We start from the raw sequence: 18,819 nt of genomic DNA on the forward strand, positions 1-18,819 counted from the left end.
CTGCTATGTTGGTGTTAGACGTGCGTCCGGTATCCGCCATTAGTGCAGTGGGATTTAGACAATTGATGGAGGTAGTGTGTCCCCGGTTCCAAATCCCGTCTAGATTCCACTTCACTAGGCAGGCGATACCGAGAACTGTACAGAAACGTCAGAAAAATTGTCCTCAGTGTCCTGAAAAATGCGGTTGCACACAATGTCCACTTAACCACGGACATGTGGACAAGTGGAACAGGGCAGACTAAGGACTATATGACTGTGACAGCCCACTGGGTAGATGTATCACCTTACGCAGCAATAACAGCAGCGTCACCAGTAGCAGTATCTCAGAAACGCCAGCTCGTTCCAAGGCAGGCTACGCTGTGTATCACCGGTTTCAGTAAGAGGCACACCACCAACAACCTCTTAGAGAAACTGAGGGAAATCATCGCCCAGTGGCTTACCCCACTTAGACTCTCCTGGGGATTTGTGATATCTGACAACACCACCAATATTGTGCGGGCATTACATCTGGGCAAATTCCAGCACGTCCCATGTTTTGCTCACACAAAAAACTTGGTGGTGCAGAATTTTCTGAAAAGCGACAGGGGCATGCAGGAGACGCTTTGGGTGGCAAGAAAAATTTCTTGCCACTTTCACCATTCAGCGACTGCGTACTGAAGACTCGAGCGCCAGCAAACACTCTTGAACCTGCCCCTCCATCACCTGAAGCAAAAGGTTGTGATGCGGCGGAACTCAACCTTCTATATGCTTCAGAGGATGGAGGAGCAGCAAAAGGCCTTCAAGCCTATACATCCACCTATGACATAGGCAAAGGAGGGGGTATGCACCTGACTCAAGCGCAGTGGAGAATGATTTCCGTGTTGTGCAAGGTTCTCCAGCCCTTCAAACTTGCCACACGTGAAGTCAGTTCAGACACTGCCAGCTTGAGTCAGGTCATTCCCCTCATCACGCTTTTGCAGAAGCAGCTGGAGAAAGTGAAGGAGGAGCTAAGACGGAGCGATTCCGCTCGGCATGTGGGACTTGTAGATGAAGCCCTTCATTCGCTTTGCCAGGATTCCAGGGTGGTCAAGCTCTTGAAATCAGACCACTACATTTTGGCCACCATGCTCGATCCTAGGTTTAAAGCCTATGTGGTGTCGCTCTTTCCGGCCGACACAAGCCTGCAGAGGTGCAAAGACATGCTGGTGAAAACACTGTCAGCTGAAGCGGAACGTGACATGTCAACAGCTCCTTCTTCATTTTCTCCCGCAACTGGGGCTGCCAGGAAAAACTTAGGTATCCTAAGCAACCCGCTGGCAGTGATGCAGGGCAGGCAGGACCAAGTTTGGACATCTGGTCTGGACTGAAGGACCTGGCAACAATTTCTGACATGTCTACTGTCACTGCATTTGATACTGGCACCATTGACAGAATGGTGGAGGATTACATTGGTGACAGCATCCAAGTAGGCATGTCAGACAGTCCGTGCCTGTACTGGCAGGAAAAAGAGGCAATTTGGAGGCCCCCTGTACAAACTGGCTCTATTTTACCTGAGTTGCCGCCCCTCCAGTGTGTACTCCGAAAGAGTGTTTAGTGCAGCCGGGAACCTTGTCAGCGAAAGGCATAGGAGGTTGCTACCACAAAATGTGGAGAAGATGATGTTCATAAAAATGAATTATCAACTCTTCCAGGGAGACCAGCCTCCTGAACGTACAGAGGGACCTGTGGTGGTGGATTCCGGCGGGGACGAGTTAATACTCTGTGAGGATGAGGATGTACACAACACTGAAGAGGGTGAGGAATCGGTGGATGAGGAGGATGAGGACGACATCTTGCCTCCGTAGAGCCAGTTTGTGCAGGGACAGATTAATTGCCAGCTTGTTTTGTGGGGGCCCAAACGAACCAATCATTTCAGCCACAGTCGTGTGGCAGACCCTGGCGCTGAAATGATTGGTTTGTTAAAGTGTGCATGTCCTGTTTATACAACATAAGGGTGGGTGGGAGGGCCCAAGGACAATTCCATCTTGCACCTCTTTTTTTTCTTTGCATTATGTTCTGTTGGGGGCCTAGTTTTTCAAACTGCCATCCTGTCTGCCACTGCAGTGTCACTCCTAGATGGGCCACGTGTTTGTGCTGCCCACTCGTATCTCTTAGCATAGTCATCCAGCTACCTCGGTGCAACCTTTTGGACATAAAAACACTATTGTGAGGTGTGAGGTGTTCAGAATAGACTGGAAATGAGTGGAAATTAAGGTTATTGAGGTTAATAATAGCATAGGAGCAGAAAAACCCACAAATTCTGTGATTTTAGCTGTTTTTATGTTTTTTTTTTTAAAAATACAGATCCAAAACACAAAACCCAGAACCCAAAACACGGAAGGGTGGTTTTGGCAAAACCAATCCAGATCCAAAACACGAAGATCCAGATCCAAAACCAAAATACGAAAAGTGGCCGGTGCACACCCCTAATATATATATATATATATATATATATATATATATATATTTATTTATTTATTAGTTAAGCTGCCAATACACGGTGCGATATGCACCTCGCTATGTGACTTGGGATCCGGCGGCCGACATCGGGCGGTCTCCACACATGGAGGTATCGGGTGGCCGACCGCATGATATGCCAGCACCCCCCTCCCCCACCTGCATTTCGCTGCATGGAATCGTACATTGCATCCCCAGATCAAGTAAACATGCAGTAAGATCTGGTGGTGCGATGTACAACCCCACGGGAGCGCACACTGACCGATATCATACCCACACACAGTAAGATATAGCAGCGATATCGTACCAATCCGTTGGATAAGCTGCTATATCGCGCCATGTATGGACACCATCCTTTATACTATATTATATTAAACAATTCAATATATTGCTGAGGTGCTATTGTTAACTCTGTTATTTACATTTGTATGAACTAAAGAAGACCAAGAAGAGTGTATTAAACAATACACAAAATAGGGTCTACTTCAAAAACTATGGACCTCATTCAGAGTCTCTCACTAGGGCATGCTCGCTCGCTGGGAGCGATAATCGCACATCTGTGCACGCGTATAATTCGCAGTGCGCGTGCGCAAGTCATTCCTTGCGATCTGATTTGCTAGCTCGCAAGCCACTTTCAGGTCGCTGCTTTAAGTGACAGATAGTGCCGTTTGTGGGTGGTAACAGGCGAAGGTGCTTGTGAACGGGGGAGTGGTTGTGCGAACGCAGGCGTGTCTGACCATCAGAACGGAGTTTAATGGGTGTCCATAATTAGTAAAGTAGCATCACTGCACACGTGACTTGGTTGTTTTTTAGCCTGAACAGCTCGCAGTGCTTGGGGTAGGTTAGGTCAACCACAAGCGCTGCGAGCAGCTTCGATGGCCCTCGATGTTCACGATTAATCAGACTCTTCCCTGAGATGACTTGTGCTGCGAGTGACAGGTGGGAGGTTTTACAGTCCAGCGTACGCTAACTGCCGTCGCTCACTAAGACATAGAGGGCGTCCTTACAGCGCAAAGAGCGACCGCTTGATTGGCATACCCGACCCCTTTTTGCAAGCGAGCGATCGCATCTTGCGAGAGACTCTGAATGAGGTCCTATGTTTTTTGTAATATATTAAAATTCAATAAATCTTTATTTGTTGCATCATTAAAATTCTGTAATAGATATGAAGGCAAAAGATTAATTAAATTAAAATCCAAAGATAGAGTAGATAATAGAATTGTGTTAGGAATTTTTAATAGCACCTTTCTAAATCATTTCTATCACAGCTGGTCACTTAATGGGCGAGATGCATCAATGGAAAAAATGCGGTCAAACCCCAAAAATGCGGGTTTGACCACATTTCTCATATGCACTAAGCCCTGGAGCGCAGGCGCCAGAACCGCTCTGCGCATTTGTAGAACCGTTCTGCGCATTTGTAGAATGGGTCTGCGGGCCCGCATGTAAACTGTTTCAGGGTGGGGAGGGGGCTGCGACAGCCTCCGTTACCCGAAACGGAGGCGTGTTGTCGCCGTTGGGGGGAGGGAAGAGGCAAGGATTTCCTGCCTTCTTCTTTGCAGCTGTGACGGCTAGCTGCGTGACCCCGTGGGTCACCTTAGCCAGCCGATGGTCCACAGAGTATCCGATGCTGCATTAGACAATGCAGCTCAGATACGTAATGCGGCTGGAGGCGTGATGCCACCTGCTGCATTACCATATCAGCACAGACAGAATAGCTAAATTGCTTGCGATTCTGTCTGAAGCTGAATCAGGACCTTAGTGTCTTCCTTAGTGTTCAAATACAAGTTTCTCTATAACCAGCACTTAGGAGGGATTTACTGATAGGGCACTTGTGATAATGTGGAACGGAAGTATTAGTAGCGGCGATGTTAAAGACAGCCGCGGGGTTACGAGTACCTAATAAGTGGATCTCATAATAATGTGGGTGAATGAGATAGTATAATATATTATAGATAAAGATAATGCCATTAGAAAATATACTCCCGGGAGTGATAAAATAGAAAGGAGGCACTGATAGTGGAGACATTAATGAAAGCCGCGGTATCACAAGTAAATCCCTCCTAAGTGCTGGCTATAGAGAAATTTGTATTTGAACACTAAGGAAGACACTAAGGACCTGATTCAGACCTGCTCGCTAGGAAGTGTTCTCACGCAGGCAGCCGATGTTTTCATTCTGCGCATGCATAAGGATCGCAATGCGCGAACCAGTGCGAGCAATTGGGAAGCGTACGCTTGCTGAGCATAGACAGCCCGGCTGAATGAGTGACAGGACAAGACGTTTGTGGGTGGTAACAGGGGCAGGCCACTAGAAATGGGGGAGTGGAGGTTCGAACGCAGGCGTGCCTGAGAATCTTAACGCCATTTCAGAGGCGTGCATTGACAGCCAGCGTCATAGTACACGTCACCTGGCTGTATTTCACACTGAAGTGCTCGCAGTGCTTGTGGTAGGGTATAGTCAACCACAAGCACTGCATTCGCTTCCAATGGTCCTCGATGTGCCGATGGTTACATACACTTCCTGGAGATGACGTGCGCAAGTGGGCGTCTTTAGACTGGCTGGTGGGCATCTGCATACACAAAGCGATCACACACCAAGACATAGTGGGCGTGCTAATGCCTTGCTGTGAGATCGTCTGCCTTCCCGAGTTTGCATATGCATCGAGCGAGCGTATGCATCTAGCAAGCAGGTCTGAATGAGGTCCTCAGGCCCTGATTCAGCTTCAGACAGAATAGCTAAGCTGCTCGGAAGCAGCTTTGCTATTCCGTCTGTGCTGAAATGGTAATCCTAGTCTCTTCCCTGGTGTAATCATTCGTTGTCATTCATATTATTCACTTCTATATACCATTCGGTTTTCACTAACTCGAATGCACAGATGCATGCACGGATCAAGGAGATCTATGATACATGCATCTGTGTGTAAATAAATAAACACAGAAGCACGAACGGGATCAGTGAGATCCGTCTGTGCTTCTGTGATAAAAAAATGAAAACAAGTGTAAAATTAGAAAAAAAAAAACGTTGTGGCCCCCTCCCAAAAAGCACAACCAGCTAAGCCGAGGTATCCCTGGGGAGCTGAGGTCCCCCAATAAAGGGTTCCCCTTCTCCAGGGCATCCCAGGCCTAGGCTGAGAGCCCGGAGCTATCCTCGGTACCCCTGGCCGGTGGGTGCTGGGTTGATAGTGTAGTGTGGTGTAAAAAAAAATAGATGCAATAATATTGTCTTTTGTTGTGGAACTACAGGTCCCAGCAAGCTTCCCCCCCATGCTGGTACTTGGAGAACCACAAGTACCAGCATGCGGGGCATTACGGGCCCCTTGGTACTTGTAGTTCTGCAGCAAAAGAAATATAAAAAAAAACACAGTACTTACACACCATGACCGTACAAGTTTAATAACACATACATACACACACACATGTACACTCGCACTCACACTCTATCTCACATACTCACCTATGTGTCCCTGAAGCCATCAAGTCCACTTCTCCAAGTAGAATCCATAGGGTACCTGTAATAAAAAATCCATATTCGCCTCCTCCTATGCGTGGTTCATGTCCTTTTCTGTCTATGTAGGCATCCACGGGCTTGGAAAAAAAAAATTGCGGATCCACGAACTTAGTACTGTCCTCTAAGGACAGTACTACCCAAATAACCACACCGCCACTGGATTTCAGTATAGAAATCCCAGTGATGAGCTTTCATTGGCTGAGAGTCAGTCAATAAATGGGTCCCACCATTGACTTGTGCTACCGAGTTGTGCTACCGAGTTGTTCCAATGGTCTTTGTGTCCGAAAACATGTTACTGGCCGAGTTACAGGTATTGTCGGCAGAGTTTTAGACATCGAATGGAGCAAAGTCGGCAGAGTTTAGCGTTTAGTAAAATTACGAATATGCATTTAACTGGCGATTTTGCCGCATTCGAATTCATTCGAACTTACCCCTAAGGGTCCTATGTATCAAGCCATTTTTTACATAAAATTATGCAGAAACTGCAATTTCTGCATAATTTTAGGTATCAATCCTATGTACTAATAGCACTTTGCAGGAGATTTCACAGAAATCTACAACCCATCAGAATGGCTGAGGCTGCCTGAGATATCTCCATGTCAACCAGGCAGACCTGGCGGGGGGACCGCTGCAGCAGTGATCTCCCTGCTGCAGCTGTAGATCACACATTGTTGATGTGGAATATAGTTCTGCTTTTAACACCGTTTTGCCAGTGATGCTAATTGCCTAACTCTGAGAGATTAGTTTGGATGTGCCATATGTAACTGGTTGTTAGATTTTTTGACTAATCGTCCACAGTCAGTTAGGTTGGGAACTACTCTCTTGACTGAACTTGTACTGAATACAGGGCTCCCTCAGGGGTGTGTTTGAAGTAGAGATGTGTCGTTCAGATTTACTCGGATTTACTAGGATATTTTTGGATCTCAAATACGGCATCAAATTCGCTATCTGGCTGTCACGTGTTTTGGATAGCCAATCAGATAAATCCGAACTAATCCAAACTTGCGATAATTTGGCGATAAGAACCGAATAAAACCGAACCCACACATCTCTAGTTTTAATCCCCTTTTTATATTCATTATATACCTCTGATTATACTACAAATACGGAGTCTAATTTTATTGTAAAATTGGCGGATGACACTTCGCTTGTGGGTTTGATTAACAAGAGAGAGGAGGACAGTTATAGGGAGGAGCTGAGGCAGCTTGTTAAGTGGGGGGAGAATAATAATCTGATTTTAATAGCAAGAAAACTATGGAGGTGGTAATAGATTTCAGAAGATCTATGAAAACCACCCCACAGCCATTGTTTTTGAATGGCGAGAAGGTAGAGATGGTTATTGGGATTAGGGCCCTGATTCAGAACCGGTCACTCTGACAGAGCGCTCGCTCTGAATCAGGGCCAGTCTTTTCTTTTTAGAACGGCCTCCTGGCCGTTCGCATAGCTGTGAGTGACCACCCACAGCTATAGCGAGCGGCCAGGAAGATGGTCACGATGGTCAAGACCATCGCGACCATCGGGCTTGCGACGAGACCCTTGTGGTAGGGTCTCGTTGCCTCAAGCCCCAGAGAGCTTTCGGCTCAAACAGAGCCGAAAGCACTCACTGACATCACTTTACTTGTGATGTCAGTGGGGCCGCCGCCAGACGGCAGGCATTCTCATGGGAACGCCTCCATCTGGGCAGCCACCCCCCCATCCCGCCCACCAAAGGGGGCGTGCTGTCACTCAACATCGACAGCACGCCCCCTTTGGTGCGAGACCCGGAGCGACGGCGTGCCCTTCGCTATCCTTCTCGCGCATGCGTACGACGGAGCTGGCTCCGTCGTGTGCATGCGCTCTGGGCCACCATCGACCCGGTTGCTCAGCGCTTGCGACCGGGTCTGAATCAGGCCCTAAGTTCCTAGGAATTAATTTTACTGAGGATTTATCGTGGTTTCCTCACACTTCAGCTGTGGTTGGAAATACTCAGCAACACCTTTTCTTCCTATGAATACTTCAAGCAGTGGGTTTACCGAAGCCCACATTTGTGAATTTTTACCGCTGCGTAATCAAGAATCTTCTGACTTATGCTACTACAGTGTGATATGGGAATTCCAAGTGTTCTGATCGCAGCTCTCTAGATAGGGTAGTTAAAGACACTGGCCCTGATTCAGAGCCGGACGCTCTGACCAGAGCGCTCGCTCTGAATCAGGGCCCACCTCCATAATTATGGAGCATCCTCCTGGACGCTCGTATAGCTGTGGGTCACCACCCACAGCATATACGAGCGTGCAGGATGATGGTCGCGATGGTCTTGACCATCGCGACCATCGCCACTGCGATCCGAAGCCTGCGGTTGAGTTTCTCAACCGCAAGGCCCGGAGTGATTTTGGCTCTATCAGAGCCAAAATCACTCCCACTGACATCACTAGTGATGTCATTGGGGCCGGCTTCTGACGGTAGGCGTTCCCTTGGGAACGCCCCCGTCTGGGAGGCACGCCCCCGGCACGCCCGCCAAAGGGGGCGTGCTGTCAATCAACATCGACAGCACGCCCCCTTTGATCAGACACAACGAGCGAAGGAAAGTCCTTCGCTCGTCGCATCTGGCGCATGCGCACGACGGAGCTCCCTCCATCGTGCGCATGCGCAGTGCAGACCATCGACCCACTTGTGAGCGGACAGCCGCTCGCGAGTGGGTCTGAATCAGGCCCACTGAGAGAATCATCGGCCAATCCCTGCCTAAATTGGATGACATATTTTCTAGGAGAAGCATAGCAAAGGTCCATAAAATAATCTCTGATCCTAGTCATCCATGTTATTTACTTTTTTTGTAGTTGCCCTCCAAGAAAGTTATAGGTGTCTTGGATGCCGTACTAGCAGGTTGTGGAACCGTTTCTTTCCTTCTGTAATTATGAGTTTAAATCTTTAATACTGTGTATTTTAAACTTATATGCCATGTGAGTGTATTGCATAGTAATTTCACTTATGCATTTTTTTAATGTTGTAGTGACAATAATAAATTATTTGATTTATCATGACGAATAAGGGTCATATTCATCATCACTAAAGAGGCTATTTTTATGTTTTTATAATTAATTCTCATTTTAATGCAAAATCCCTATTCATCAAACCTGTAACAAAGGAGGTATCTCTCATATCTCCTTGTCATAAAACTATCCCGAAATTTTCACACTCCCCATACTGAAGTATCCCCATACTGGCTCCGGCTCCTGCTCCGTGAGTGCCCCAACTAAAAGAGTACTTTTCTCTTTTTTTCTCAACAGCCAACTCTTGTCAACCATAACAGTTCTTGTCCTTTATCATTTATCTTAGCAGAACATACATTCTCTACATTCTGTTTTACTCTCATGGGTGCACCTCCAATATTGAATTGTCTTACCCTGCATTGGGTGCTCATTTTATATACATTTTGGACGATTCTACAATGATTGGTTCATGTTTAATGTCTCCACCTTCAGCTGTTTCTTCTTGTCCAAACCGTGCTGCCCCAATGTTGGCTGCACGGAAATGATAGCTACCAAAACTTGGTTTGTTATTGGTGGTTGATAATATTGCTGCCTCACTTTAGTCACAAGCACTTTTTGCACCAGAAAGCTGCAACTGTATTTCCTCTACTTTATATATCAAGTATTCTCCAAACTTTTTATATAGAAAGCTCATTAAAGTAGCACCATGTCATTTTTTGTGTTATGGTCGGCCGTGGTTCCTGCCTTTGCTGGCTGGGGGGTCGATTATTGTGCGTATGCACAGGATGGTGATCCAGCACATGCACAAAAATTAACAAGCCCGCCGGCATCTAGGACTGCATAGGCTCCAGACCCTAGAAGCTAGGAAAAACTGCTGTGATAGCATGGGAGTGGAATCCCATGGAAAGTCCTCTCTGCTATCGCATTCTGGACTGGTAGTCCCAGGGGGAGAAATCACGTCCCCCTGGGACTGCCAGTCCATTGTGCGATTAGCAGGGAACGCTTCCAATGGACAGTCACTGCCACTGCTAGGCTGTCACTGCAGGTGCCCATCAGTCTCTCTTATCTAAGTCCTTCCTTTCCCCCTCCTCCTGCCTCTCACTTCTCTGTCTCTCTTCCACATCTTTGTCCCCCTTTGTCTCTCGCTCTCTTATTTATCACCCCCATCTCTCTCTTTCTCATCTCTGTGCACTTCTCCCTCTCTCTCATCTCTATTCCTCTTTTTCCCCCTCCTGCCCATCGGGAGTGGGAATTTGCATGGGGCAGTGCATGTTCCGGTGGCCATGGGGGGAAAACACTGGCTCCAGGTGATGATAGAACTCAGGGGAGGGTGCTGTGCATCCAAATAGCACTAGGAGGGAATAGAGGCAGAGATGGATGTCAAGCCAGCTCTCACTGCACTTATGCAAGACAGACAGTAGGATTGCATAACAGATTCTGTACCCACAGCAAGTATCAAAACGCTTGTTAATTGTCAATGCTAATCCTCTTCCTTTTATGGTCAGTGATTGCTCCCCTACTTTCCAATGCCAACCAGGATCCTAGTGGTCAGAATCCCAATGCTGGATTCCCAACAGGGTTAATATACTGACACTTGTTGGTTTGCTCACCCTCACCCTCTCCCTACCCTAACCCCTGTTTGGTGCCTAACCCTAACCTCCCCCTAGTGCATGAACCTAACTTCCCCATCCCCGATCCCTAACCCCCCCCTTAGTGCCTAAACCTAACCTCCCCCTCCCCGGTGCCTAACGATAACCCTTAGTGCCCAACCCTAACCCTCCGCCTAGTGCCTAACCCTAGCTGTGGCCATTTTCTCATTGACCTGTGCTATAGACTCTGGACACACTCTAGTGCCCAGAGTCTATAAGTGCGGTGCTGACCGTGCTCCGCTCAGTGCCCAGCCGGCCGCCGGACGGAGAGGAGGGGGCCCGTGTTGGAGACTGCACACGGGCCCTCTCCTCTCTATAAATGCCCCTGGAGTGACGACAGTATATCAAGCTACACAGTAAGCCAAAAGTATAAATTAGGGGTGAGCGGGTTTGGATTTCTGAAATCCGAAACCTCCCCGAGCCCCCCCGATTCGAGGCCGATCCGAGTCAGGCTCGACTTTTCCCGCCTGACTCGGATCTGAAATCGAGGCAAAACGTCATCATCCCGCCTTCCGGGTCTCGTGGGTTTTGGATCCTATATAAGGTACCCGCGTCTGCGCCATTTTCTCACTCGGCTGTGGACAGTGAAGAGGGAGGGTGGGAGTTAGGGCTGGCTGGGCTGTGTAGTGTAGTGTAGTGTAGTGCAGAGTAGTGTTGTGCTGTGCTGTGCTGCGCTGTGCTGCTGTTGTCCATAGGGGCTGTGTCCACTACTTCAAAGTCCATAGGGGCTGTCTGGACTGTGTTGTGCAGTCAGTTGTCCATAGGGGTCCACTCCAAAGTCCTGTGCAGTGTCCCAGTCCTAAAGGGGTGCTGTAGTGTTGTCCAGGGGGTGCTCTGTCCATCAGGGGTGCTCCCCCCAAGTGCTATAAAAAAAAATATTTTTTGTGTGTTTGTGAATTGTGTGCGCAGTAGCCGCACATGCATCAACAAAGTAGTGCCAAGCGTGCGCCTGTGTCATAAGTAAAGGGCCGGCTGGCTTGACCGTTAAAGGGTGCTGTAACCCCCAAAGTACACTCCAGTCCAAACCAAATAAAAAAATATTTTCTGTGTTTGTGAATTGTGTGCGCAGTAGCCGCACGTGCATCAACAAAGTAGTGCCAAGCGTGCGCCTGTGTCATAAGTAAAGGGCCGGCTGGATTGACCGTTAAAGGGTGCTGTAACCCCCAAAGTACACTCCAGTCCAAACCAAATAAAAAAATATTTTCTGTGTTTGTGAATTGTGTGCGCAGTAGCCGCACGTGCATCAACAAAGGAGTGCCAAGCGTGCGCCTGTGTCATAAGTAAAGGGCCGGCTGGCTTGACCGTTAAAGGGTGCTGAAACCCCCAAAGTACACTCCAGTCCAAACCAAATAAAAAAATATTTTCTGTGTTTGTGAATTGTGTGCGCAGTAGCCGCACGTGCATCAACAAAGTAGTGCCAAGCGTGCGCCTGTGTCATAAGTAAAGGGCCAGCTGGCTTTACCGTTAAAGGGTGCTGTAACCCCCAAAGTACACTCCAGTCCAAACCAAATAAAAAAATATTTTCTGTGTTTGTGAATTGTGTGCGCAGTAGCCGCACGTGCATCAACAAAGTAGTGCCAAGCGTGCGCCTGTGTAATAAGTAAAGGGCCAGCTGGCTTGACCATTAAAGGGTGCTGTAACCCCCAAAGTACACTCCAGTCCAAACCAAATAAAAAAATATTTTCTGTGTTTGTGAATTGTGTGCGCAGTAGCCGCACGTGCATCAACAAAGTAGTGCCAAGCGTGCGCCTGTGTCATAAGTAAAGGGCCGGCTGGCTTGACCGTTAAAGGGTGCTGTAACCCCCAAAGTACACTCCAAATCAAATAAAAAAAATTTTTCTGTGTTTGTGAATTGTGTGCGCAGTAGCCACACGTGCATCAACAAAGGAGCAGCGCCAAGCGTGCGCCTGTGTCCCATAAGTAAAGAGCAGGCTTGCTCATTTCTTAAAGGGTGGTGTAACCCACAAAGTGCACTACTCTCCAGCAAAAATAAAAAAATATTTTCTGTGTTTGTGTGCGCCTTAGCCGCACGTATTTATCAATATAACATAAATGGAGGACCAAACTTTCTCCGATAAAAATAAAATAGGGAAAGATCAAGAACCACTTCCTCCTAGTGCTGTTGCTGCTGCTGGGAGTTGTTCATCATCCCAGAGAGGAAGTAGGAACACCACTACTTTTACTAAACAATTGACCCTCCAACAGTCCCTAGCGATGAGGATGAAGTATGACAGCAGTCATCCTGAAGCAAAACGTATAACTGAGGCCTTGACTGCTATGTTGGTGTTAGACGTGCGTCCGGTATCCGCCATTAGTGCAGTGGGATTTAGACAATTGATGGAGGTAGTGTGTCCCCGGTTCCAAATCCCGTCTAGATTCCACCTGCATCCTCAAAGCAGCAGCGACAAGCGTGCGTCTGTCTGTTAAAGGGTGGTGTAACCCTCAAAGTGCGCTCCACAAACAATAAAAAAATTCTTCTTTTTTTTTCTGTCTTTGTGAAATGTGTGGGCTGTAACCACACCTGCATCCTCAAAGCAGCAGCGACAAGCGTGCGTCTGTCTGTTAAAGGGTGGTGTAACCCTCAAAGTGCGCTCCACAAACAATAAAAATATTCTTCTTTTTTTTCTGTCTTTGTGAAATGTGTGGGCTGTAGCCGCACCTGCATCCTTAAAGCAGCAGCGACAAGCGTGCGTCTGTCTGTTAAAGGATTACTTCGGTGACAACATCCAAGTAGGCATGTCAGACAGTCCGTACCTGTACTGGCAGGAAAAAGAAGCAATTTGGAGGTCCCTGTACAAACTGGCTCTATTTTACCTGAGTTGCCCCCCCTCCAGTGTGTCCTCCGAAAGAGTGTTTAGTGCAGCCGGGAACCTTGTCAGCGAAAGGCGTAGGAGGTTGCTTCCACAAAATGTGGAGAAGATGATGTTCATAAAATGAATTATCAACTCTTCCAGGGAGACCAGCCTCCTGAACGTACAGAGGGACCTGTGGTTGTGGATTCCAGCGGGAACTAATTAATACTCTGTGAGGATGAGGATGTACACAACACTGAAGAGGGTGAGGAATCGGTTAATGAGGAGGATGAGGACGACATCTTGTCTCCGTAGAGCCAGTTTGTGCAGGGACAGATTAATTGCCAGCTTGTTTTGTGGGGGCCCAAACGAACCAATAATTTCAGCCACAGTCGTGTGGCAGACTCTGTCGCTGAAATGTTTGGTTTGTTAAAGTGTGCATGTCCTGTTTATACAACATAAGGGTGGGTGGGAGGGCCCAAGGACAATTCCATCTTGCACCTCTTTTTTTTCTTTGAATTATGTACTGTTTGGGGCCTAGTTTTTCAAACTGCCATCCTGTCTGCCACTGCAGTGTCACTCCTAGATGGACCACGTGTTTGTGCTGCCCACTCGTATCTCTTAGCATAGTCATCCAGCTACCTCGGTGCAACCTTTTGGATATAAAAACACTATTGTGAGGTGTGAGGTGTTCAGAATAGACTGGAAATGAGTGGAAATTAAGGTTATTGAGGTTAATAATAGCATAGGAGCAGAAAAACACACAAATTCTGTGATTGTAGCTGTTTTTATGCTTTTTTTTTTTTAAATACAGATCCAAAACACAAAACCCAGAACCCAAAACACGGAAGGGTGGTTTTGGCAAAACCAATCCAGATCCAAAACATGAAGAAAGATCCAGATCCAAAACCAAAACACAAAACACGAGAAGTGGCCGGTGCACACCCCTAGTATAAATACATCTGTTTTCAGACATACTGTACCTCTGCTATTGCAAATGTGCATTGATGATGATGAGTATCAAATCAAGCATATGGATAGGAGCTGTTTGCCCACAGAGATAAATAAAGCTCTGCATATAGGTGAAAGTATTTATTTGTTTGAGCAATAATGTCTGACCTGTGTTGAAATCTGCATGAGACTCACAGTGGAAATGCAAAGACTGCAAATTGTATTGCTCAAACCGGTTCCACTGCATAATTACATGTGTGCAACTACATTATTACAATCCACTGACTGTAGTTCACTACAAAAGTCAATGGAACATGCTCACATATGCATTATAACTGCTTACTGGGAGGGACTACAGCAGCTGTAGTGTCCTTTAGTACAGTGGTTGAGTGAGCACTGCTGTAACAATTGTGCATTTGTGGAAGAAAGCATGAGACTTTCCCCAATTCATCTACACATAATTGCAAATATTTTTTTAGGTAGGGCCCTAAGATCATGACTGCCATTTTCAAAATGGTGACTGTTTTCTTAAAATGAGTGCAACAATAAGGATGGTATGACAAATAGTAAACTTGTAGAAAAGGTACAAAAAAAAATTAAATTGTCTCCAAAAAGTCACAGATCCCCGAGGAGAGTCCAAGTGTATCTGCGGTTGCCAAGTGTGAGCCTGACCTTTCTAATACTGTACTTGAAGAGGATCCTCCTTCCACCATTTGTGTTCCTTCTGCAGATGTGGGGATGAGCAGCACAAGTCAACATGCTGACATAGAAATCGAGGCTGCTTCTGTGGAGTTGCACGAGGAGGATGAGGAGGATATTTATGTAGTTGGCAATAACAGCAACAAGGATGATGAGGATAACGATCATGATGAGGATGTTGATGCCAAGGATGTTTGTGTAAAAACTGTAAATCAGTGGTGGGAAAAATTCCATTGTTACCATGCCTAGACAAAGGACCAAAAAATCCACTTCTCGTGTGTGGAATTATTTCCTGCCAATCCAGACAACCTTTTCCAAACCATTTGTAACCGTTGGCAAGTTACAGTGAGTAGAGGTAAGGACCTTAACCATCTAGGAACCTCCTCCCTGTTACGTCACTTGCAGCGCATTCATCAAATTGGAAAGGGTATTTCAAATTCTGATACTTTGGGGACAAAAAAATGAACAACAATTAGTCCAGTGTCACCTAGCAACTCCCTTCTATCTGGATGCAATCTCCACCACCAACACCTCCATCATCATCAACATCCTCAATCGTGATCGTAAGTACTTCTGCATCCAATTTCAAAAGCATGACTCCTCTCCTATCTGTGATTCCTTAGAAGGATCCTTGAGTGCTACGTATGTTGCTGCTGCTGGGGGTGGATCTTCATGCCAGAAAGGGACCAAGAAGTATACTACTAGTAGTAATTTAAAAAAACAATTGACTATTAAACAGTCCTTTGATAGAGGAAGTAAGTATAACAGCTGTCACCCACTTTCACAGCGGATCACTGATGCCATGACGGCTGTACTAGTATTAGATGGTGATATAATAGAAAATGAGGATGATAGTGTGAAGGAAGTGCAAAAGGAGGATGAAGGGGATTTTGTGTCCTATCTGATGCTAATGAGGATGTTGATGATGAGGATGTTGTTTGCATAAATCAGCCACCAGTGGCATCAGTTCTCACTCACGATAAAAAGAAAGCCAGAAAAGCCATGTCTTGGGTGTGGAATCATTTTAATCTAAATTCTGACAACAGTTGTAAAGGCATCTGTTCCATTTGTAAAGCCAAAGTTAGCAGAGGAAGGGACGATAACCATCTAGGCACCTCCTCCCTGTTACGTCATTTGCAGCGAGTTTATGCAATTTGTTTAACAAAATTATAATAATTTGTAAATTAATAACAAGCAGTCCAGTATCAGCTACCAGCAGTTTGGACCAGCACATGCAGTCTCCACCACCAACACCCTCATCATCAACCTCCTCCTTAATAATTGAAGGTAGTCCTTCCAAAAAATGTTTGTGGGGGTCCAAACAAACCAAAGAGTTCAGCCACTAAAGTGTCAGTCCTAGTGGCTAAAGTGCTTAATTTGTTAAACTGTGCAAGTCCTTTTTAATATCCCACATAAGAGTGGGTGGGAGGGACAATTCCATCTTGCATCTATTTTCTTTACATTTTGCACAATTTGGGCATTGCCGACTGACATTATTATACAGTAGTTATAGTGCCACTGCTGTCTGGCAATGTTTCATAGATATACTATCTTTTTTTTTAAACTGCCTAGCATTTGTGCCGCTGCTCTGTTGCTTACTTTAGCCAGCCAGCTAGCTGCAGCCTTTGGCCTATATTGGTGAAAAATAGTGAAATCAATTTTGTGAGCTGTGAGTTGGTTTTAAATGCCTAGAACTGCCTGAAAATGATTGTTATTAAGGTCAATAATACTGTAGGAACAAAAACAGGCCCAAATTATGTGGTTTTAGCTGTTTATATAATTTTTTGGAAAAAATACAGACCCAAAAGCAAAACCAAAATACAAAACACCAAGGAAGTAAATCCAAAACCAGATTCAGGTCCAAAAGGGAGATCCAGATCCAAAACCAAAACACGGCGGTCGGCGCACATCTCTAACGCTAATGCGATCAGACCTGCATTTTCATACACAACGCAGCTGCTAAAATATGTTAATGTCTTCAAAGATCACCTGAGCATAAATACGCCCACTTTTGATTTGTTACCTGCATGCGACGACGCACACCTGCAGAAATATTGGTACCATCGACGCACATCGGTGGCCATCTTGCCCTTGCGGAAGGTCTGACCAGCCGCAGACTCAGGAGCTCTCCTCTTACACAGAGGGCTCTAATGCTACGTATGCAGTCTCAGTGGCTAATTTATGCATTCCCGTGTAACAGTGTTTAAACGGACAGGCATGCCTGCTTTTTTCTGGCACATCCACGTCACCTCCCCCATATGCTGACAACCTGTCAATGACTGTGATGTATTTCGAAGTGCGTCCGTAATCGTAAAGTGAACACAGCGCACGCGCAGTGTGGCTAATACGTATGCGCAGTGGTAAACAATCTCTCGATTTGCATACGTAAACGCCATTGCATTCATCTCTGAATCAGGCCCTAGGTTTTTAATTTTGGACATCTTTTTTCAATTATATTACATCATTATGTGTAACATTTCTGCTTGGTACAAAGCATGATATTAGTTGTTTTAACTGCCCATTTTTATACTTATTAGCTTTGAAGGCACTTTTTAGTTGCAGAGATATTAAAGACGAGAAGTAGAAGTTGAACATGGCAAAGAACTATTGTTATAAACTGAGCCAACACTAATTTACCACTGTACTATGTCCCATATTCTGAATTGTAATGCTTTGCTGGAAGTCTGGATGAAAACCATTTATCTTCTAATTACACCATCTGTTTTCCTGTCAGTGGATTTGGACACAGCAAACTTGACTTATCACATACATTTATTTTCTCATTGTAGTTTGTACAGTGCTAGATGTAAGTATATTACTTAATTGACTCACACCCAGAAAAAAAGATGTGAAGTTTAATGACAGGTATAGTAAATCATGTTCAACTACAACCCTCAGTGTGTTCTGTTAATGGAGATAATCTGGTGTCATCTGCTCGGGCAGCTGTTGGGCAGAGCTTCGCTAATACTGCATAGCCCTTGCCAGGGGCCTATAAGAGAGGAGGGGGCCCGAGTGCAGTCTCCATCCGGGGCCCCGTCCTTTCTATCCGGCATCCGGCAGCGCACTGAGTGAAGCACCACAGTAGCAGACTCTGGGCACTACTCTGTACCCAGAGTCTACAGTGCATGCGCAGGTCACTGGGAAAATGGCGCGACAACCATTTTCCCGGTGATTTCCCTATTGTGGCCATTTTCCAGGCAATTTGTGCAGCACTGATACTGCTGACGTGGGACTCCGGAGAAGTAAGTATTAAAAATATGGGTGCAGGGCGTGCGGTGTGGGCCCCATGGACCCAGGGGCCCGTTTGCCTCGCACACCCTGCACCCATTATAGATGCTTGCACAAATGCAGAGGTTCAAGATGTCACACAGTAAAGAGGGTAAATAACATTGCAATGTAAAAGTAGAGCTGTGCACAGACCCCCGTGTTTTGGTTCTAAATCCTGGTTGTGGTTTTGTTTTTTGGCAATATCACCCTCAAGTGTTTTGTTTCAGTTTTGGTTTTGCATTACTTTACATGATTTTAGCTATTTTTATAATTTTTTTAATCTGCTTTTGTTCCTATAGTATTATTAGCCTCAATAACACCTGAAATCACGTAGGAGGGACTTAAGTGCAATCCAAAATACAGGAGATCCAATTTTTAGATCAGAGGACCTCATTCAGACCCGCTCGCAATTGCCTGAGCGCTCACAAGCCGGTCGATGTTTGGCTGTGCGCATGTGCAGCAGCCGCAATGCGTGTGTGCGCAAGCCCCGAAGCGAGAGAGAAATTCTATCGCTC

Source organism: Taudactylus pleione, unplaced genomic scaffold (assembly GCF_031769625.1).
Source record: "Taudactylus pleione unplaced genomic scaffold, aTauple2 ptg000202l, whole genome shotgun sequence".
In the NCBI taxonomy this organism is placed as follows: domain Eukaryota; kingdom Metazoa; phylum Chordata; class Amphibia; order Anura; family Myobatrachidae; genus Taudactylus; species Taudactylus pleione.